This window comes from Microtus ochrogaster, linkage group LG7_11, assembly GCF_000317375.1.
Source record: "Microtus ochrogaster isolate Prairie Vole_2 linkage group LG7_11, MicOch1.0, whole genome shotgun sequence".
Lineage (NCBI taxonomy): Eukaryota > Metazoa > Chordata > Mammalia > Rodentia > Cricetidae > Microtus > Microtus ochrogaster.
This window is the reverse complement of record NC_022032.1, coordinates 118,488-129,988: the sequence shown is the minus strand read 5'-3', so window position 1 is coordinate 129,988 and position 11,501 is coordinate 118,488.

Sequence of the window (11,501 nt, the reverse complement as noted above, 5' to 3'; positions counted from 1 at the left end):
TAGGATCAAAAACCCATTGCCATTGTTCTTGAGTTCTCAGTAGTCCTCATTTTCAAAGAACATGTTTCTGGAGACTTGGAGCTCCGCAGGGCCTTGTGGGTGAAATTTCCTAACTAGGAGCAGTTTGCTGTTCTCTGTGGGGCAGCTGCCTAGGAGTAGAGAATCCATCACAGGTGCTGAATGCGGAGGCCCTTTAAGGAAATGTGCTTAGAGACCACATGCCGAGCTCCCTTTAATTTAACAGGTAAAATCCATGTTCCCATGTTTCTCTTTACTGCCTGAATCCAGTTTGCTTCTGAAGCAGCTGAAACTACTTCGGGTTCCTGCCTCAATTCTCCTCCCAAGTTACAATGAACACTTGATATCCTGGATTCGGCATTTCTCCGGCCTTTTTTCCAAGGTACACATTCATTCCCCCCCCCCCCTAAATATAATCCCTGGACTGCACAGAGGGGAGCTTCCCTCAGATACCATCTTCCTTCAGAGCATCCTCCACGCCTGCCCGTGTGAACGCCTGTCTGGGGAGGGCGCTGGCCCCGGGTTCAGCCTCTGCTCCGAGGTAGTGAAACTCCTGCCCACAAGCTGCAGAGTCACCTCTCCGAGCGCAACAGATCTGACTCAACAATAAATGGCCCGAAGTGACAACTGGTGCTGAGACGAGGGCCTGGTTCACCTTCCCACGAGCACGACACAGGAGGCCGGTAGCACAGGCTAGCTCCTGGCTGTATCACACACCTGGACTAGATGGCTGAGGCCCCAGCCAGGACGCCGCCAACTTTTGCGAGCAGAATGAGACTTCTTTAGTGGCCCCGGGTGGGATTCTCCGCAAGCAAAGTGTTGAGAGATCCCACCCCTTCACCTTCTTTCCACCACACAGCCAGAGGACACGCCTTAACGAGGATCAAGATCAGCTGAGGACCAGGCCGGATAGATTTCAGAAATTCCATTACATACTCACGTTGTAGAATATATTGCTCACGGTATGCTTTTACGTGTGTTTGGTTGTTGTTATTTCATTTTTAAGAACACTTTTTTCATGTAGTTCAGGCCGGCCTTGAGCTCCTCCTGTGTCCACCAACCGAATGCTAGAGTTACGAGTGGATACCCCCACACTGTGCGTATTCAGTAGTGGGCCTTGAGCTCAGTCCTCACGCACGCCAGGCAAACATTCTACTAACTGAGCCCACTCTAAGACCCTGTATAAAAATCTGGAGCTGGAAATTGGACCAACATTGTAGGGATATTCTTCGGCTACAATGCAAAGCTTCTTTGAAAGAATGTTCGGGCACCGCAGATGGAAGAAAAGAGGCTTCTGTGGCTTCTCGTCCTGCTCGAAACTGAGACCGCTCCGAAGTGACAGTCGGTAGGGAAGAACAAGATGGCCAGAGCTTCCCCAGGAAGTCTTCAGTGGCAGTTTAGCGACAATCTGATACCCTGTGAAAGATGTCCCCGAGTCTGAAGGGATCGGTTTAGAAGTCCTAATGAGCGCCAAGAAGAGCATTCATTCCTCATCCCCATGCTAGACGTTTTCTCATATTATTAAGTGAAAGTACTTTTGGTACTAAACAGTCCTGGTGTATTATTAATGATTGTTTTTCCGAGGCGACCGAAAGCCGGGGCCTGGTGGGCCAGGCGTCGATACCAATACTGGCCACAAGAGGGCGAGCCGCCACTGGTAGTGCCTGAAGGGTTTTTTGTTTTCGTTTTCATGTTTATTTTATTTACTTTCCCCCACCGAGATTGGTCCCGTGATTAAGAAAAATCTCCCAGGATTGCCTCAGGATTTGGAATTAGTTGGACTTCTAGGCTGGATCTCTTGGTACTAACTAACCGCAGTGTCTTTATCTTTGCCCTGCCCAGGGTAGCCGTTTCCTCTGGGGAGTGGAAAAGAATTCAGTTCAGACTGGTCCATCAGGATATTTATTAAAACACCCCCACGAATCTCCTGTTTGAGAGCACAGTCCAGTCAAAGCTGCATGTAACAAATTAAAAGCCCATCCACCATCCACTTTCTGTGGCGGATCTTCAGTGGTTGCAACCCCCCCGCGGAGTCCTTCGCTTACTGCACAACAGCCAAGAGGCAGGTCCTGCCAGCTGGTGAGACAGGGCTCAGAGCTGACTCAGCGCAGGGTTGGTGGGCTCTTTCCAGCCCTGTCCAGTGCAGACCTGTGCCTCACCATTGCCGCCTTGGAGGGATCATACCAGAGCCTGGGAACTTCGTAGTTGTGCAGGCAAGTAGAAGCTAGTTACGGCTTTCACTGCAGCTGCCCTCAAAGCGCAACGCTTTTACCTACCGCGCTTGTACTGTGACCCTTGCAGCAGAGCCCAGAGCAGCTGATCCACGTTAGGGATGCGTTCAGTCCTCTCTTGATGATCCTAGCAGAGGCCCTCTATTGACCCCAGAAGGAGCCGAGGTGTCCTGGTTGGGAGTCTGCTCCTTGCAGACAGAGGTGCCAAAGAGTTTTCATGGCTCTTCACCTGCGAGAAGTCCGGTTAAGCTCCGTTACCTCTAGGGCGCTGGCTTACTTTCTGCAGAGGACATAGGAAGCTGTAAGGACAGCCGCTCCCCTCTTGCTCTTCCTTCCACAAGTGCTCAAGTGTGGCCTCCACAGCTCCTCCCTTCTGTCCCCCTCCCCACATCATCGCTTTGCAGGGTCAGTCGCTTTTTCTCTTTGTTCCTTGGGCCCTTCGCGGCATCCCTGCTATAGGACTCAGGCCTTTCGGCCCCATAATCTGCTTCCATTCCTGGTTTTCTCATTACACTTAGAACTTAAAGGCAGACTAGTTATAAAGCGGCGGTTCTCAAACTGTGGGTCGTGACCCCCCCCCCCCCGTGGGGGGAGTTGTAGATCAGATATTTACATTATGATTTATAACAGTAGTTAAATCACAGTTATAAAGTAGCAATGAAATCATTCTATTGGCTGGAAGTCACCACAACATGATTGGAGCTGTGTTAAAGGGTCACAGCGTTAGCAAAGTTGAGAACCACTGTCATAAAGGGTCTGGTAGTTATGAACACTAATTTTTTTTTTTTTTGGTTTTTCGAGACAGGGTTTCTCTGTGGTTTTGGAGCCTGTCCCGGAACTAGCTCTTGTAGACCAGGCTGGTCTCGAACTCACAGAGATCCGCCTGCCTCTGCCTCCCAAGTGCTGGGATTAAAGGCGTGCGCCACCACCGCCCGGCTTATAAACACTAACTTTTATACTTTTATTGACCACGTGAATTCACAAATTAACTAAGCCAGACGTCAACACAGGTTTCCTTCGGTGCTCTCGTTCTTTCTCACCCAGGGGCTGGTGTGTGTCAGGCGGCATCCTTGTGAGAACCTCAAGCCCCTCCCGTGTCCTCTGTCTTAGCCCCTCCAGGTTTTGCTGTGTCCCTCTCTTCTCTTCCAACTGGGTTGGGGTTTGTCCATTCTCTCCTCTCAGTGGGACTCAGTAACCAATTCAGTTCCAAGGGGCGCTTAGGATTCACTGAGAATGGCATTAACTGCTCATGCCCACAGGGGGCAGTGTGACAGAGGTGGGGGGGAAGGTATGGTAAGGGCATACAGGGGACACTTGAATCCCGAGCCTCTTGGGGGAATGCCACACTCTACTTCCTCTGTCCCTCTGCCAGAGCTTCAGACAAGAAAGGGACCTAGGAAGTCACTGAGTAAACCTGTCTGTCCTCAATGACGGGCAACAGATCCCTGAGCTAAGTCAGATTCCCAAGTCCCTGTCTTGAACTTGTGGCCCTGATTGGCTGCACAGAGGTTCACCCCCCCCACCATTGTAGTTTGGGTGTGAGTTTTGCAGTTATTAATTATGAATGATAGTGTATGTGTACAACTTGGTGAATGATGGCTTTGCTGTATTTTGTTTCAGGGAAATGTGATAGCATTTTGTTATGTAGCTCAGGCTAGTCCAGTACTTACTGATAGCACAGGATGACTTTGAACTCACTCATGATCTTACTGATGAATTACTCCAGTCTCTGGCTTGCTGTAATTACAAAGCCGAGCCACCATTTTCAGACCAAGGCTAGAGTACTGGATGGAACACATGGGTGATTCATTTTCCTGCCTACTGGTTCGATCTTACTTCAGATAAGACACGATATGTACTTGAGATTGTTTTAAACGTGGAGATATTTGAGTATCACATGCTTACAGTAATGCAGTGGTGAAAACACACGTGTGTGTATACATTCACATTTACACAGGCTCATTCCCTGCAGTGGTGAAAACACACTTGTGTGTATACATTCACATTTACACAGGCTCATTCCCTGCAGTGGTGAAAACACACTTGTGTGTATACATTCACATTTACACAGGCTCATTCCCTGCAGTGCAGCCTTGATGGATTTGTTAGCCACATGTAAGCTCGGTGTTTGTGACATCAGAGTCAGCCAACTGTTCTAGACTCCCTTCTCCCTCTCAGCTCCTAGAACCCTTAGTTCAGTGGTTCTCAGCCTTCCTAATGCTATGACACTTTAATACAGTTCCTTGTGCTGTGGTGACCCCCAACCATAAAATTATTTTTGCTGCTACTTCATAACTGTAACTTTGCTGCTGTTATTAATATAATTTCAATGTCTGCAGTTTCTGAGGGTTTTGGGGGGATCACAACCCACAGGCTCATAACCCCTGCCTGAGATGAACATAAAGACAGAAGGGGCAGTCCTGTCACCTGTCCCCAGAGGTGACTTACTACCATTTGATCCCACCCATTGCCAATGCTATTCTGGGAGACATTATTTTTTTTTAATTTATTTATTAAAGATTTCTGTCTCTTCCCCGCCACCGCCTCCCATTTCCCTCCCCTTCCCCCAATCAAGTCCCCCTCCCTTCTGGGAGACATTATTATATCAGCCCCACCAGACATTTTTGAGCCAAACCCTACCTCCTAAAACTAAGACATAGGAATCCAACACAGCTCTCTTAGGATCAAGACAAATGAAATATATATTTATAAATTAAGGAACACTCCAAACACTCCCTCTGGGAGCCAGAAGCTAGACTCTATCAGCAATGTCACAGCAGCTCATAACACCAGGAATACTTCCACAGAACTAGCTTCAGAGTCCCTGCACATAACATTCCTGCAAAAGCCACCCTCTGCATAGATCTGGTTCAGCAGGACCACTCTTTTCTCCTAAAGAGGTTCAGGTCTCCAGAAGTTAGGAGCTCTACCTACAATTCTCTGCTACTCCCCTCACTCCAGGGAGAAGCAAATCTTCAGCACACACAAAGTCCACAGACAATGAATGGCTCTCTAAATTCCTGAGTCATCGGGGTGGCTGGATGCCAGGTGAACATGCCAGGTCCCGAAGCTTTCTCAATGTGAGATGCCCAGAGTGTATTAGTTCACCCTAGATTGTAGGGAGATGCCCAGTGTGTATCAGTTCACCTGACTTTAGGTTGCTCCACAGATGACTTCACTGGAGGCTGCTATGTGTCTCGCCTGCAAGGGAATGTGCTTCCTCCAGCTGGGTCTGAGAATTCACAGAGAGTGCTCTTCCCACTGACGGGGCAGCCAGGGGCTGGTAGTTTCTGTATGAGCCACAGGGAAGCATCTTGGGGGACAAAGAACATTAGTGTAGCCTGGCTCAGACTCAGATGAAGTGTTCCCGGCATCCAGATGCAAATGAATTCTGGGAGGAATGTCCCAAAGGCCAGGCAGTACTCCAAGACACACTCAGCTACATCCCCATGTTTGTTTTCTGTCACTATGAACAAAACACTGCAGATAATTAACTTTTGTGCATTTGTTCTTTAATCAGCATAGGAGGTATCATTATGACATTGTCACACAATGTGCATTTAGTGATTCTCCCTCCCCCTCCTCTCCCCACCCCTGCCTACCCGATTCCCCCCTTGTGACCTCCTTCCTAGTGTCTTCTCTTTCATGCCTCATGTGTCCTTTTGACCACCGCATCCTTCCTTATCACTGCTCTCTCTCTCTCTCTCTCTCTCTCTCTCTCTCTCTCTCTCTCTCTCTCTCTCTCTCTGTCTAATTTTAACTGCTAGGAAGACAAAAACATCGAAGAGAATCAGCTTTTAAAGAGAAAGGTGCTATTTGGGCTCACACATTTGGAGGTCCTCATCTAGCTAGCATCTGAGGCTTTGATATTTTGAGGAAGGAAGGATGGAGACAAAAGGAGGAAAAGGAGGAAGTGGGTGAAGAAGAGGAGGAGGAAGAACAGGAGGATGAAGAGGAGGAAAAAGAAGGAAGAAGAAGATTAAGTGGCGGAGGAGGAAGAGGATTAAGAGGAGGGAGAAGAAGAGGATTAGAGGAGGAGGAGGAGAAAAGAATCAGTGAGAACCACCACAGTCTCCTCAGAGGCACGACCCCCGTACTAAGAACCTCTCACTAGGCAAACATCTACCAAAGGCTCCACTATCTCCCAACAGCAGCACACTGAGCACCGAGCCTGAGGACTTTCCAGCTCTGGGGATGGGAATCACTAGTTACTTGTGGCTTATCTAATGCCCTTCCTATTCCAGCTTCTGCATTAAGCTCTTTCCACAAATCCACCTCAGTTCATCTACAGAGTGGCTCGCACCTGCCCACAATGCAGATGAGACACCTAAGTTACAGGCACATGAAGTCACTCACTGAGACCACAGAGCTGCTCTATAGGGAATTTCGACTCTTAGCTGTCAAGACAGAGGCAGAGACTTTCAGTATGATTATATTCAAGTACATGTTGAAATAAATTTAATACACCTCATATTTTTAATGATCAGAATCAACACACCAGTTTATTTCCATATTACTTATTGTCTTCATCTTATAGCAGCGCCAGGTCACACGTGACAATAAAGTACAAAATATTTAGCTCTTTGCAGAAAAACAAGGCCATAACTTGAGATTTGTGACTCATAGCTGGGCTTGCTGGTGCTCAGTAGGTATAGATCAGTCAGCAGATTACCTACAATTTCTGTATGTTTAAGAGCAGAATTCCAGTTTAAATCTCACTGATATTAGAGAGACTATCCCCCAGTACACACACACACACACACACACACACACACACACACACACACGGAAGCAAAACAAACAAAATAAAGCCATGTACTTATGACCCTCAGGAAGTCAATGGTTTCTAGTCCAAACCACTGTCTCTTATGGCACATTCTTTTCATTTCGTAAAACATACGGATTGCAGCACCAATGCACACGGCTCCTCCTGCTCCCCAGAGCTTTCTAGCTCAGAAGATGGTGATCGTGAGACTCACTATAGGCACAAATGACAGGAGGCTGAACTGCGGGTCATGCTTCATATCTGTGCCTGATTCTGGGGGCCGAGCGAGTCATGCAGACTCTAGAGATGGGGAAACGGGGACCTGAGAAGGGAGGAAAGCGGCCTGTCATCCCCCTGCGGTGGGAGAAGGGAGGAAAGCGGCCTGTCATCCCCCTGCGGTGCGCGAATGTGAAAAGACTTTGGAATTTCTGACACACCTCAGGTGTTTCTAGATTTGCAAGGCTCGAAGTGAACTTGGGATGTTATCTCAAGCCACACCAGAGCAAAATTCAAAGAACTCCTGTCCTATCTTAGAAGAAAACAGGGTGACAGACAGCTGTTAAGGTGGCCCAGGAACATGGGGAATTTTCTCTTAGTACAGCCTGGCAGTAGCAGCAGGCAGCAAATGATTTTTCCCCCTAATTTCTCCATGTCATGCTCACAGCCTTCTCACCTTGATGTGTGAGTTTCCTAAGAGGGCTTGGGTCCATTGTTTGTAAGACTCTTTGGAAACACAAGGAACCTGGCTTTCGCACAGCCCTTCTGGCATATGCTTGTTATCTGTACTGAGCCAATGGGAACACAGGTGAGAAGGACAGGATCCCTTTGCTTCTCTCATGTCTTGGGATTGCCTAGGTATCCACCTTGACAGTTAGACCTAAATTTTCCAACATGGCTTCTAGGACCCCTTGTGTCAAACTCTGATATTCGCAGCTATTCCCATGGTCAGCTTTAATCACTTTGAAGTGTTTTAGATTTCTTAACTACCATGCCATTTATTTCCCTATTTTGTACCTCTGTTTCCCATGCCCAGTGCTTTTCTAAACTTTATAATGCACTGGCTAGGCGCCCGCCTTAGCCTTCTTCCTCATCAGCTGGCACATACCTCATCTGTCACCTGGCCCAGCTGCCACTCACTCAGAACACCCAGAGTTGCACCATTCTTTCTTGCACCCTAAGCTGGGCATCTGTTTTATATTTTTGGACAGAAGAAAGAAAGGGAAAGGGAGAAGGAGAAGATGGAAAGAAAGGAAAGGGGGGGGAGAAGAGAGAGAGAGAGAGAGAGAGAGAGAGAGAGAGAGAGGAAGGAAAGAAGGAAAGAAGGAAGGAAGGAAGGAAGGGTAAGAGTTTAAAGCAAAAAACCACAATCCACCCAGAAGCGTGACTTCGACAAGATCTTCCAGAATGTAGGGAGGGTCAACGGAGCCCCAGTGCCCTTGCTGTGCTCTTCTTGGTTCATTCCCAGTTGTAGGATGAGGGAACCTAAGGAAGAAGGCATTGGTGCCAGACCAGTGGCAGGGCAGCAAATGGAAGGGAGGGACAGCCAAGGAGGAAGTTCGCAGGCTCACTGAGGTGCACCAGGAAGTTCTGCAGGTACACCAGGTTACTACACAGAAGCAGGAAGAATTGGAAAATGTCGAAAGTTGAAGTCCTCAAAGGAAACATTTCTACTTCATTGTGTAGGGCCTCTATCTTCTTCCTCTACAAAGAGAGTGTCTCTCGATCCCATTCCTTTCCTAAAACACACGTGACTCCCCCGACTTCCAGGTGAGAAAAGCACCGTGGATGTTAGCAATCCAGGCGCAGAGAGACACCGTGAGACAGAGTAGTGGTGATCTGGGCCTTTCCCGGTGGATGGAAGGCATTGACGAGTCAGCCCAGGGTTTCCTGGAACCTACGTTTGCCAAACCAGTCGGCAGCAGAGTCACGATGACTCGCTTAGTCGCTTAGTCGGCTGCAACTGCAATGCTTGATGCTAGGCGTGGTGCACACCATAGGGGAGCACAAACACGGGAGCCAGAGTGAGTCTCATTTCACTGTGGCCCTCATTGTGTACTCATGGGGAGGAGGCTGGAGGGACACTGATCCTTCCTGCCAGTTACTAACTAGGCAGGGCTTGTGTCTCAAGCAGACATCTGTCCTCACCCTTCAGGAATCAGCTTCCTCCAATGCTGTGACGCTCAGTCCCAACCTCAGAGCTCAGGAAACTACTGTTACCTGAGAAGATACCAAATGGATTCCTAAGGATCTGACCTGTGCAACTGGAGTAGCTCCTTCAATATTCTTATCGAGGTTCTAAAAGAGCAATTATTTTATTTCATGAGGTGACAGCCATCCCCTAATCCTGGTGCTTCCCGAACAACCTGTGAGCCGCCCTCTGCTCATCCAGTCTGCGCTGTCATGTATATGCAGTAGATGGTGTTTCCTCCCCAGTAGCTCACAGAGGACTAACAATAATGATGATAATCCCTCATTGCCCCATGTCCTCCAACTCCCCAACACACCAGCCCTGGATGTTTCAGACACAAATACAAGTCTTCAGTATTTCCTTAGAGGAGGTAAAATAGTAAAGTCAAGCAAATTTACGATTTCTTTGGATTCTAAAAAATAAAAAATGCACCTTCCCTAACCCCCTAAAAAGCTGGTTTTCTAAGTGCTGTCTTATATGTTCTGGGCTCAGTCTCTCTCCCCAAAGCTATCTGACTACTAAATTCATTTTCTTTCTACTCTCTTTCTCCTCTATTCTTTTCCCACGCACTCCTGGAAATTCCATCCCTGGCTCAATTCAGGACCGCCTGTCTGGGGACCCTCTCAAATGACCAGACTGGATCACCCGCCGTGAGGAGGTGCAGGATAACTGTGAGTGTGTAGAGATGCCCAGGTTGAGGAGGAGAATGTGAGCAGTGTCTGTGCGGTTTCAATGGCGTTCTCTCTAGAATGGCATGGTTCCAACGCCCGAGGCTTTCCTCTTTGTTCTCACTGGCATGAGTGCAGAGAAGCTCATCCCTTATATCATAAACTTGCTGGGCGGAGGATTTGTACCACTCCTTAGGACGGGTGTTTGCCTTTCAAAATAGTACACTTGTAATGACGGTGGTGAAGGAAATAGTTCCCTGATTGCTAAGAGTTCCTCACTTCCCAAAGCCTTAGGAATCCATTTGGTATCTTCTCCATCCCACCTGTGTCTGCCTGGACACTCAAGACATACTGTTATTCTCTCCCCGTGTTAGAGGCAGTGATGTCGGACTCCCCCACTTAGGATGCAATGAAATGGTAGCATCTTCCTAAGGAAGGTGGACAGAGGAAGTTCAGGTCTTCAGAAAAACAGTAATAAAATGTGGGGTGTGAAAATCATCTGTCACTTTACTTACATAACCAAATTTGAAATCAGATATATAGAGAGATGATACACAGAAATAAAAAAGTTATAAAGAAAAAGGCATCTCCTTTTGGATAAAGACCGTGTCTTTGTGATAAGGAAACTCTGTAGCACTCTCATGCCACTGTGGGTGTGAGAGGTGGGCCGAGCTCCAGAGGGCACCAGGCTAACGGTTCCCACCCTGACAGCCTTCTTCTTAAGAGGCAGACCCCAGTATGTTTTGGAGAAAGGCTGAAGCAGGATACGGGCTGTTGGTATACCTGGTGCTATGAGCAACTCGTCATTTGACATAGAAGAGACCGCTAGCATTGAGACTGCACAGAAGACATGTGCCACTGTCCTGGCTTGCATGTGGGTGCTGAGGACCGAACTTAGGCTCTCAAGGTTGAGAAGATAGCCTGGCCAGGAGATAGCTAGTGTCTGGGAGACCAGCTCCTGCTCCAAAGGAGCAGAGCACACAGCATGGCTATCAGGTTGTGGGGACTGTGAACCAGACTCCTATGCTCTGGAATGCATCCCAGAGTTCAGCAAGCTGCAGCTCCCCAGCTCACTCCAGATGCCACCTGCTTATGTAGGCAGTGTTCTATTGGACAAAGCCATAGGTGTTTGGTTATTGTTTCTGATACATTTTGTGCTACACTGCAAAGCTGAGTAGCTGCAGTAGAAATTGTGTGGCCATCAAAATCTAAAAGTCCTCGTTATCTAGACTCTATAGAGGAGACTCACTGGTTCCTGACCAAGGGCATCATGAAACCGAAGAGTCCCGAAGAGGAAACTGAGCTGCTGGGACGAGATTTCTCTCTGACACCCGCATCATAAGTACCACACCTCGCAGTTTTGTAAAGTGGCTAGCTGGAAACTCTCAAAACCAGAATTGTTCTGTGGTCTGTATTGAGTAGGGGAGGCAAGTCTTCAGTTCCCTAAATTTCTTTCATATTTCTTTCATTCATATTCCTTCACTCACAGTGACTGGTCTTTACACTGAACTTTCAAACCTTTGGCAACAGGGTGAATGGAAAAATATTTACACTGAGCCCAAGTAGTAGAGAGGGATTGCAGCATAACAGTCTGTGAGTCATATGACTTAGGTTTCAAATGTGAATTCAAA